At 45.4% G+C, this 11,504-nt stretch overlaps 1 protein-coding gene across 3 annotated transcripts in view; it reads left to right on the top strand.

Moving 5' to 3' along the window:
* The first annotated feature begins 7,980 nt into the window (after positions 1-7,980).
* Positions 7,981-11,504, top strand: part of MEAK7 (MTOR associated protein, eak-7 homolog) — a 24,542-nt gene continuing 21,018 nt past the window's right edge. Inside the window, exons 1-2 of one of the 3 annotated variants that reach the window (XM_032230539.1) lie at positions 7,981-8,201; positions 9,732-9,908. The gene's annotated coding sequence lies outside the window, so the exon portion shown is untranslated. Of the gene's footprint in view, positions 8,202-8,283; positions 8,901-9,731; positions 9,909-10,556; positions 10,590-11,504 lie in introns of those variants that run through there. The other 2 variants (XM_032230540.1, XM_032230541.1) reach the window with 2 other exon arrangements.

Below are 11,504 nucleotides of genomic sequence, written 5' to 3'. Positions count from 1 at the left end.
AATGAGGACCCGGATTGTTGTTGGGGGCAATATGCTGACTCTGTAAACCGCTTAGAGAGGGCTGAAAGCCCTATGAAGCGGATATAAGTCTAACTGCTATTGCTATTGCTATTGCTATTCATTCATTCCCACGTAACCCAACAAGCGAGGTCAAGAGCCGGAATCTCCAACCTCTGCAACTTGGAAGAGACTGGACTTGCAACTCCCAGATTCCCCAGCTAGCCACGGGGGATTCTGGGAACTGAAGTCCACAGCTCTCCAAGATGCCGAGGTTGGACATCCCTGCTCTAGAGATGCTTTCACCTGAAGAGCTCTTGGGGTCACCTCGAGGGGGATAAGGCAAAGGTTCCCCTCGCACCAGTGGTTGGGTTGCCGGCGGTAGACACCCGGCGTACTGGAGCCTGCCTGGAACACCGGATACCGTTCCGGTATGGTGCTCAGGAGGGCTCACGTGCCCGCCTGAGCTCCTTACCTGTCTTTTAAGCCTTTGGCGCTTCTGCACACACGCATAGTGTGTACGGCGCCTGTGCGATGCTCTGCCAAGCGCTGGAGCACCTGGAGGCTTGTGGAGGCATCCGTTGGCAGGTATGATGCTTGCACGCGCTGCGCACATCCATGTAGCAATAGCAATAGCAGTTAGACTTATATCACGCTTCATATGGCTTTCAGCCTCTCTAAGCAGTTTACAGAGTCAGCATATCGCCCCCACAATCTGGCTCCTCATTTCACCACCTCGGAAGGATGGAAGGCTGAGTCAACCCTGAGCCGGTGAGATTTGAACCGCCGAACTGCAGATAACAGTCAGCTGAAGTGGTCTGCAGTACTGCACTCTAACCACTGCGCCAACCTTGGCTCTACACCAGGCCTGTTCCAACCGTACCGGGATCCGGAACCCACCACTGCCTCGCACATATGCACTAGTCGTTCCCGACTAGCTTCTGCAACCGTTCCTCATATGTTTGAGCCTCCAGTCCCCTAATCCTCTTTGTTGCTCTTCTCTGCACTCTTTCTACAATCTCAACATCTTTTTTACATCGTGGTGACCAAAACTGGATATTGCTTGAGGATGAAGGGCCTAGTCCCGATTTGGGTTCTGCTTTTTCTGTCCGAACAGTGAGAATGAAAGTGCAGCGCATTGACTTCCTCGCCAAGGGAAGGATGTCGGCTTGCTTCGGGCCCTTATTAAACAGCGGAAACCCCTCAACACACTGAGTTATTTAAAGCAGCTGGTCTGGTCGGTTCTTATCTCCACCCCCACCCCACTTCAATCTGCTATTGATTCAGCCTTCGCTGTGGTGTGTGATAAATTAATAGGCTCTTTTCGTTGCTATTAGAAGATGCATTTAGAGCTGGCCAGGAATAACTCCGTTAGGGGAATTGAAGTTCTGGATCTCAAATCTTCTTATTCCTTCAGGGGGTTCAAAGGGCCGTTTCACACACGGAGCATTTAGGGGGTGGAGAACACACTGCTTGCGGACATCACTGTGGGATGTTCACAGATAGTCCCTTTGATGTCTACGGAGGTTCTCAAGTCCTCCGAGTCATGTTGTCCTCAAAGATGCTTTTTCAAGAAGCAATTGGACGCCTTGTTTTTTTCTTTGAAGAGGTTTCGCTTCTCATCCAAGAAGCTTCTTCAGCTCTTGAGTATATGGTGGGGAATGGAAGGGTTCGATGCTCCTTGCAGACAAAGCTGGTCATCTGCATCCTTTTTAGAGAGTTGTTAGGCCACTTGGAGGTTATCTGTGTGCCTCCATTCCCCACCACCCAGTCAGAGCTGAGAAAAAAATGACTTGTGAGGACTCCGCCAGATTCTTATGGCCTATGCAAACAGGAAAGGAGGTGTTAGCCTTGCACACCGTGGCACGACAAAACCGCGCTCGACTAAAGCGTCGCCCGAATAAATCGCGTTCGCTGACGTCATCAACAGGGCGACAACAGCCAGCGTGGAGAAAGAAGGGCGCTTTAAATAGCGCTTTAAAAGCAAGCCGATTCAAGTTAAGGTAAGGGTTAGGTTTAGGGTTAGCTTTAGGGTTAGCTTTAGGGTTAGGGTTAGGTTAAGGGTTAGGTTAGAGTTAGGTTTAGGGTTAGGTTAAGGGTTAGGTTAGGGTTAGGTTTAGGGTTAGGTTAAGGGTTAGGTTTAGGGTTAGGATTAGGATTAGGTTTAGGGGGGTTAGGTTTAGGTTTAGGGGTTAATTTTAGGTTTAGCGTTTACAGCGTGCTTCTGTCTCCACGCTGTTGTCGCCCTGTGATGACGTCAGCTACACGGTTTCGTCGAGCGTGCTTTAGTCGAACGCGGTTTTGTGGTGGAACCCTTGCACACACATGTGCCAATTCTATCAGTCCATTAAAAAAGGCAAGATATTAATTTGGATCTAGTTATATATGGCAGAGATGCCATCCCCCCCTTTATGTACAATACCTGGGCATTACAAAGGAGACTTGCTGAAAGCATGTTTATGAATATGGAGACCAATGCTTCTCTTATTCTTAAAGAGGCAATGCCTGTATTGCTGAATCCTTCTTATTGCATTAGCTTACAGCTTACAGCTTACAACTTTTCATCAGCTGGCAGCTATTAAATCCTCATTACCTGACAAAGCTTCTTGTCTAAGAAGCGAAACCTCTTCAAAGGAAAACCAGAAAGTCCAGTCGCCTCTTGAAAAAAAACACCTTTGGGAGACAGTCCTTGAGTTACAACCAATTCATTTAGGGACTGTTCGAAGTTACAACGCTGCTAGAAAAAGTGACATGACCATTTTTCACACTTACGACCGTTGCAGTCTCCCCGGGATCCAAAATCGGACGCTTGGCCACTGGCTCATATTTATGACGCCTGCATGGTCCTGCAGGTCATGTGACCCACTTTTGCGACCTTCCGACAAGCCAAATCTATAGGGAAGCCACGTTTGGTTCACAAGTGTGGGACTAACTTAACAACGGTGGTGATTCACTTAACAACGTCGGCGAGAAAGGTGGTAAAATGGGCCAAAATTCATTAAAAGAATTATCTCCCTCAGTGACAAGAATTTTGGGCTCAGTTGGGGTCAGAAGTCAAGGACTTCCTGTAATTGGTTCTTAAAAGCATCTCCAGCATTTGGAGGTCCGTGCATGCATTTCTCCATACTTGTAATCTTTAGTCTCTTTTTAACGGATTAACAGAGAGTTGGAAGGGACCTTATAGGTCATCTAGTCCACCACCCCCTGCTCAAGCAGGAGACCCTACACCATCCCTGACAGATGGCAGTCCAGTCTCTTCTTGAAAGCCTCCAGTGATGAAGCTCCCACAACTTCCAGAGGAAACTTCTGTTCCATGGGTTGATTGTTCTCACTGTCAGAAAGTTCCTCCTTATTTCTAGGTTGAATCTCTCCTTGTTGAGTTTTTATCTGTTATTTCCTTCTCTGGCCTTGGAGAATAGCTTGACCCCCTCCTCTCTGTGGCAGCCCCTCCAATAGTGGAAGACTGCTATCCTGTCTCCCCTGGTCCTTCTCTTCACTAGACTAGCCATGCCCAGTTCCTGCAACCGTTCATCGTATGTTGTAGCCTCTGGTCCCCTCATCATCCTGGTTGCTCTTCTCTGCACTCTTTCTAGAGTCTCAACATCTTTTTTATAGTGTGGTGACCCAAACTGGTTGCAGTACATATTAAATTTTAATAATTCAAACAATAGTCGAACAAAAGACGAACAGAGGGAGATGCAAGATCAACCATGTTGATCAATCATGATCACCTTGTGGCGGTTAAGTCAAGCCTTACCTGCAGGGATTTACAGGTGAGCTAAAATGCTTATTTTGGCATCACCAGGTATTTCCATTTCAAAAGCCTGATATATTTTCTTTTTAGCAGTTTAAAGAGAGCCCGAGAAAGATCCACAGGAGAAAGGGGGGTGGGCTTCCCATCCTTTCTGTGGCCTCAGCCTTTTTTTGATGATCTGCAAAACCAAACACAACCCAGTGGGGAAGAACCCCCCCCCCAAATTTCTTCTCCCAGGACCGTCTGACGCTTGGGTAGTGGGGAGGGGGAGGACAACCAGCTTCTGATTCAGCCTCAAGCCTCAAGCTTCTTCAGGCTTCCTAGCCATATATGGTCAACACATTCACGCAAGGAATGTCAGCGAATCAGGTGAGCTGTCAGTCAAAGGGAACCTCGGGGAGCAGAAACACAAAACCACAGGAAGATGACTGTGCAGAATGAGAAATGGGCCAGTGGGAGCGAAGCAGCAACTAGGTTGCCTTTTATGGTTAAAAAAAAAAGGGGGGGGAAATTAGCATAATCAAGAACCTTCGTTGCAATCCGAATCTACCCTTAAGTCTAATTTAAGCCAGCAGTGGTCAAGTGGCTTAATAAGCCAGAGGTAGAAAAGCGTCATTTATCGCATTTATTTGTCTCAGGTGTGCAATGCAATGCAATGCTTTTTTTCCTTATAAGGTTCCCCACTCTTTAAATAATGTGCATGGACAGACAGTCCTTGACTTCGACCAGAATGGAGCCTGCCCATTAGGGTCAGACATAGCCATAGTCCTTAAGACTCATATTCACAGTGATTCACAGCCCCTCTCTAAGCAGTTTTACAGCATATTTGCCCCCAACAATCTGGGTCCTCATTTTACCCCACCTCGGAAGGAGGAAGGCTGAGTCAACCTTGAGCCGGTCAGGATCGAACTCCTGGCAGTGGGCAGAATCAGCCTGCAAAGCTGCATTCTAACTACTGTGCCATAATGGAGGATGGATGGATGGATGGATGGATGGAAGGAAGGAAGGAAGGAAGAAAGAGCAATAGCACTTGGATTATATACCACTTCACAGTGCTTTCCAGCCCTCTCTAAGCAGTTTACAGAGTCAGCTTCTTGCCCCCAACAATCTGGGTCCTCATTTTACCCCACCTCGGAAGGATGGAAGGCTGAGTCAACCTTGAGCCGGTCAGGATCGAACTCCTGGCAGTGGGCAGAATCAGCCTGCAAGCTGCATTCTAACTACTGTGCCATGATTGAGGGATGGATGGATGTGATGATGGATGGAAGGAAGGAAGGAAGGAAGGAAGGAAGAGCAATAGCACTTGAATTATATACCACTTCACAGTGCTTTCCAGCCCTCGCTAAGCAGTTTACAGAGTCAGCCTCTTGCCCCCCAACAATCTGGGTCCTCATTTTACCCAACTCAGAAGAGGGAAGACTGAGTCAACCTGAGACGGTCAGGATCGAACTCCTGGCAAGTGGGCAGAATCAGCCTGCAAAGCTGCATTCTAACTATTGTGCCATGATGGAGGGATGGAGGATGGATGGATGGATTGGAAGGAAGGAAGGAAGGAAGGGCAATAGCACTTGGATTTATATACCACTTCACAGTGCTTTCGGCCCTCTCTAAGCAGTTACAGAGTCAGCTCTTGCCCCAACAATCTGGGTCCTCATTTTACCCACCTCGGAAGGATGGAAGGCTGAAGTCAACCTTGAGCCGGTCAGGATCGAACTCCTGGCAGTGGGCAGAATCAGCCTGCAAAGCTGCATTCTAACTATTGTGCCATGATGGAGGGATGGAGGGAGGGGATGGATGGATGGATGGATGGATGGAAGGAAGGAAGGAATAGCAATAGCACCTTGGATTTATATACCACTTCACAGTGCTTTCCAGCCCTCTCTAAGTGGTTTACAGAGTCAGCCTCTTTTCCCCCAACAATCTGGGTCCCTCATTTTACCCACCTCAGAGGATGGAAGGCTGAGTCAACCTTGAGCTGGTGGGATTCAAACTGCCAAATTGCAGACAGCAGAAGCAGCCTGCAGTACCGCCACTCTAACCACTGCGCCACCTTGGCTCATAAGGCATCACAAGTTAAGGCGTTATCCACATGACTGAGCTGATTTTGCAACAGTTTTGGGGGGACTATTATTAAGCGTCTGTTTGAAAGTTACTGACTGACTGACCTGACCCCGCAAAAGGGACTCCCGAGCCAGATTTGAAGTTCTAACATTCACACATAACCTCCCCACACACAAACATTTGGGGGCACAGAAAGAGCCCTCGTGTACTGCTGTTTGTAGAATCCTACAGTTAAAGGATTGCAACCCCCCCCCCCAAAAAAAAAACCCCCTAATGTTTATTTCTGGTTTCTGGCAAAAATAATATCGTAACAAGTTGTAGGTTGCTGAACAACCGCAGTGTTCAGTTTTATGACCGTGGTGTCCGCTTAATGACTGCCACAAAAAGCTCAGAAAATCGTTCACATTGATTGTTGTTTCTTTTTTTAAAATATTATTTTTTATTTTTTTATTTAAAAGAAATGCAACATGTTGTTTCTTGTGCTGTTTTGCACACTCTTGGCTCCTAAGTAATCTGATAAGATGGTAGTAATCAGCACTCCTGTTGACTGACAAGGGACCCGTTTCCCAGCTTCCAATCGTTTCTCTGGCTATTTTTGTCCCTGCTCGGCCAACAACCTTAGCAACTGCAAAACTGAAGGCATGATTTCGTTCATTGCAATATGAGCCACCAAGGAGTTTGCGTCTCCTCATCTGACCGTTCGCCTTGTGTTCTTGTAATCTGGTGGTTATTTCCCTCCCACTCTGTCCTACGTAGTGTCAGGGAATCCGGTAAATCTGGATATTTGATAAGCTAGTTTGTATTTCAGCTGCACTGGCAGGCCCTGCTCAACTAACTTAGCTTCATCAGATCTCTTCCACTCCCAAAAAATTAGGTTCCAAAAAAAAACCTCGCCCAGTTCTGATCTCATTCTCTCCCCCGAATCCGATTCCCCCATCCAACTCAAGCTGCATTCTTCTGAAGTCGACTCAAAGGGGTTGTGATGTAAACCCAGCACGATTTTGTTCTCCTTGGCATCAGTTGCATTGCGCAGAAAACATAGCCCGGATCTTGTGTAGCATTGCACAACAATGAAAAAATGTGGAAGGCAATGATTTTGACCGCCAGAATGACTTATTCGGAGTGATCAATGTGGAGCTCAGAGGGGAAACAGCGCAACGGTCCTTGTTTATTGCACAATTCTCCTTTCATGCCTTCTGAACAGCTGGGCACACAATGAAAAGGCTCCTTTTTTTTTCTGGAACGCGTTGTGCGTTAATAAACATCCCACTGCCATCGTGTGGGCATCGGCCCAAAAAGCACAAGGCGGTTGGCACCATCCCGGGGACTTTTATCACACCCAGCCAAGCCACCACCCTGTTGCATGGAGGTTTGCTAAAGGCACGGGAGGCTGATCTGGAGCAAAGGCAACAGCCAACAGCAAAATCTAATCTTTCTATTTTGAACGACTTGGATATTTTTGCATTGGTCGTTCAACTAGCTGGAAAAACTGTCTTTAAGGTGCACAAGTTTGTCTTTTGCAACCAGCTCTCCTATTGGTGTGTATTATTGTAGAAGCATAAAATTTGGGCCTGATTTGGATGGACAGGCACAGAATTAAAAATCTCCAGGAAAATAAAAAATATAAAATTATTTGCCTTGAATTCCTGTGCCTGCTAAGTATAAGTATAATCTTTATTGTCATTGTATTTAAATACAATGAAATTGGTTAAGGTGTGATACTAAAAAAAAAGAAAAAAAAAAAAGCTTCTTCTGGGCGCAATCGGGATTCGAACTCGCGACTTCAAGACACCTTTGAGATTTTTGCCCGTCTCGCCCCTAGGAGGGTTCTCATTGGCTACGACTGAAAAGGAGGACGCTCTTTCCCGCAGGAGGGCGCTCGCTTCAGATCGCATCTCCTCAACCTCCACAACATAGAGTACAACATCTAGAAAGTCATCCACTCGTACTTCATTTCCGGCATGACCGCACAAACTCCCAGGAGGCCTCCTTTACCACGGAGCTGGCGATGCCTAGAACGTCACTGATGCAGCATAGGAATCCCGCTGTTGAGGCGTTTTAAAGCCTTATGAATGACGGAGACGGTGACGTCACGTTTAGAACCGCCCTCCCGAGGTCTCTGACGCTCCATTGGCTGAGTGCTCTGTTGCTCAGCGGCCCCCAGGGGCGGAGCCTCAGCCGTGGCGTCTCAGAGCATGAGGGCGGCGGGGCGGGGGGCGGCGCCGCGGAACAGCGAAGCCGCTGAGGGAAATCGAGCGGCGGGAGCCCCCGGGGCCTCCGGCACCGTCCCTACGAAGCGAGCCAGCGGCTGCCGCGAACCTTCGGCCTTGACGGAGGGGGCGGAGTCCGCACGGGGCCGTCTTTATTATTCATGCGCGCGCGAGGCATGGTGGGTGCCCCCTCATTGATATCATGAGCCTCATGAATATTAATATTTATGAATATAAAGGGGTGGAGCTTTGGTTTTTTTTTTTCTTTCTTTCTCGCTATCCTTTTCCAAGTTCTCCAGCTGGGTTAGGCCAAATAGGTATGTTTTCTCTGCATGTTTTTAATAATAAGAAAAGGAAGACGCCATCTCTTTTTTTTTTTAAAAAAATATTTTTTGGCACAATAACCTTTCAAGGTAGGCCAGCCTGCATTCTTTGCCCAAGTCGTGGGAAACTCATTGAATTTCCTGTCTCTCCATGCACTTTGGGCTGTTTGCTTAAGGCTCCCTGACTTTCCCTCCTTTTGCACTCTTCTTCTTTTTTTTTTGGCAGATTTTAATTTATTTGCTAAATTTATTTGCTACCCGCCTGGCTACGGGCGAGATAAAGCAGTGAAAAATGATTTAAAACGTGCAAAACATAACATTTCTTTTTGCTGGAAAGCTGGGTTGGTCACTGTGGGAGCCAAAGGTTTAGAGACCTTGGGCAGCCCTGTTTCTTTTTAAAATGTTTTTTTTTGCATATATTTTTATTTTTTAAATTATATTTACGATATGAAGACGTGGCTTATAGTCCCGAGTTCGAATGCCGGCTGCCCCCAAAGGGAGCATTTTTAGTATCGATAGGAGCTCAGCAGCTGCAGGGAGCGCAAGCCAAAGAATGTATGTATGTATATATTTATATTTATATTATTATATTATTTATATTTATATTTATATTTATATTATTTATATTTATATTATTTATATTTATATTTATATTATATATTTATATTTATATTTATATTTATATTATATTTATATTTATATTTATATTTATATTTATATTTATTTTATTTTAATTTATTTATATTATTTATATTTATATTTATATTTATATTTATTTATATTTATTTATACACACACACACACACATATATATATAAAATTAACTGCTCAGTTCATCAAGAACAAGGAGAAGGTGGACTCAGCTCCTCTCAAAAATCTTTAATAATTATGTGGGTTTGTTGTATGTGCACCTAAGTATAGATAGCTATAGATAGGTGACAGAATACCAAGTAATTGTTAATTGAATTGCGCCTGATTTATGATATTATTTTTTGGCCCATGGTTAAGCGAATCACTCCAGTTTTTAAGTGAATTGTGCCGTCATTAAGTGAATCCAGCCCCCCCCCCCAATTGTCCTTGCTTGTTGGAAGATGGCTGTGAAAGTCTCCGGGATGATGCCACCGTCACAAATACACTGGGATCCACCCGTCTTAAAAGTTTAAAAACCTCTGCTTTCTCCGCCTCTCAGATGCCAGGTTCCAGTTTTTCACTTCCACATCTGTTAGAAAATAGGTGCAGCAGCCACCAAGGAGAAGCATAAGTGTTTCAACACCAGCAAGCTCTGTATTTATATATTGCCGGAAATCAGAAAGCTAAACCTGGTGTTTACGATGTCTTTAGAAAGGCTGGGTTGGTTGTTTTTTTTTTGCTTTTTTTTGAAACCAGGTTCCTGCTCCATAAACATCGGTCTAACACCACCGGCCAAGACACGAGATGAGAAAATAAAAGACCGGTATTTCATCTGTTAATTCCTGCACTTTCTGGGCAAACCTTGACGGGAGTCACATCAAGAAGAAGAAGAAGAAGCAATTACTTTTGTGCGAGCCGTTATTTTAAAAAGAGGTAAATGCCTTCTTGTTTCTGATTGGTTTCCATTATGCTAAGCAAAGAAGCAGGCAGCATTCATTATGGGTGAAATATTATTACTCCTGATATTTTCCTATGTGTGTGTATGTTTTGGGGCTGCTGAATAATTCATGTTTTTCGGAGGCTTTAGAATAGAATAGCAGAGTTGGAAGGGACCTTGGAGGTCTTCTAGTCCAACCCCCTGCCTAGGCAGGAAACCCTACACTACTTCAGACAAATGGTTATCCAACATCTTCTTAAAGACTTCCTGTGTTGGGACATTCACAACTTCTGGAGGCAGGTTGTTCCACTGATTAATTCTTCTAACTGTCAGGAAATTTCTCCTCAGTTCTAAGTTGCTTCTCTCCTTGATTAGTTTCCACCCATTGCTTCTTGTTCTACCCTCAGGTGCCTTGGAAAATAGGTTGACTCCCTCTTCTTTGTGGCAACCCCTGAGATATTGGAAGACTGCTGTCATGTCTCTCCTGGTCCTTCTCTTCACTAGACTAGCCATACCCAGTTCCTGCAACCGTTCTTCATATGTTTTAGTCTCCAGTCCCCTAATCCTCTTTATTGCTCTTCTCTGCACTCTTTCTAGAGTCTCCACATCTTTTCTACATCGTGGCGACCAAAACTGAATGCAGAATTCCAAGTGCGGACTTACCAAGGCCTTATAAAGTATTAACACTTCACGTGATCTTGATTCTATCCCTTCTGATTCTATTTTAAACCTTTGATGGTTTAAAATGTGTATATCTGTCACTGGAGCTTGTTTATTTATTTTATTTTTTTAAACTCATGTTTCATGCATGTTTTCCCCCCCTCTTCTTCTCTTCCCCTGGTCTTTTATTCTGCATTATGTGTGAGACAGAAGGAGTGGCCTAGAGGTGGTGTTCTTGCCTCGTAATCAGGAAGCTGTGAGTTTGATTCTAGGGGGAGGCAGATGTTTCTCTACCTGGGCACAATGTGAATATACCTGCTGAATATAACTCTGCATTGGCAACAGGAAAGGCATCTGGCCAGTAACCCCTCTGCTAGCTCTGTTCTGACTCCACCCGGCAAGGGATTATGGGGTTGTTAAAGAAAGATGATGATGATGATGATGATGATGATGTGTGATGCAGAAAAAAGAAGAAATCCTTTCTTTCTCCCTAAAGAGGAAAAAAATGAGATTTCCAAGATAGTGGTATTGTTGAGGACCACCTATACAGAACCAATTGTTTTCACATCCCTGCCCTTCCTGTTTGCGATGCTTTCTGGCGCTGTCCGTCTTCCCAGACAATGAGATTTCGAGAAGTCCCTGCGTTTTGTAACATCCTTTTCTCCTCCTCCTCCAACGATTTCTCATTCGGGCCTTTGAGGTCCTTCAGGGCAGGGAAATGGGTTGCACAAGGACCCCATGAGGTTGTTGTTGTTGTTGTTGCTGGGTTTAATAACAGGGCCCTAACACAACAGAATAACAGAGTTGGAAGGGGGCCTTGGAGGTCTTCTAGCCCAACCCCCTGCTTAAAGAGGAGACCCTATACCATCCCAGACAAATGGCTTTCCAATCTCTTCTTGGAGAGAAGGCGCAGTGGTTAAATGCAGCACTGC

This window comes from Thamnophis elegans, chromosome 14, assembly GCF_009769535.1.
Source record: "Thamnophis elegans isolate rThaEle1 chromosome 14, rThaEle1.pri, whole genome shotgun sequence".
NCBI classification, from domain to species: domain Eukaryota; kingdom Metazoa; phylum Chordata; class Lepidosauria; order Squamata; family Colubridae; genus Thamnophis; species Thamnophis elegans.
This window is presented reverse-complemented; position numbering and strand designations above follow the sequence as displayed.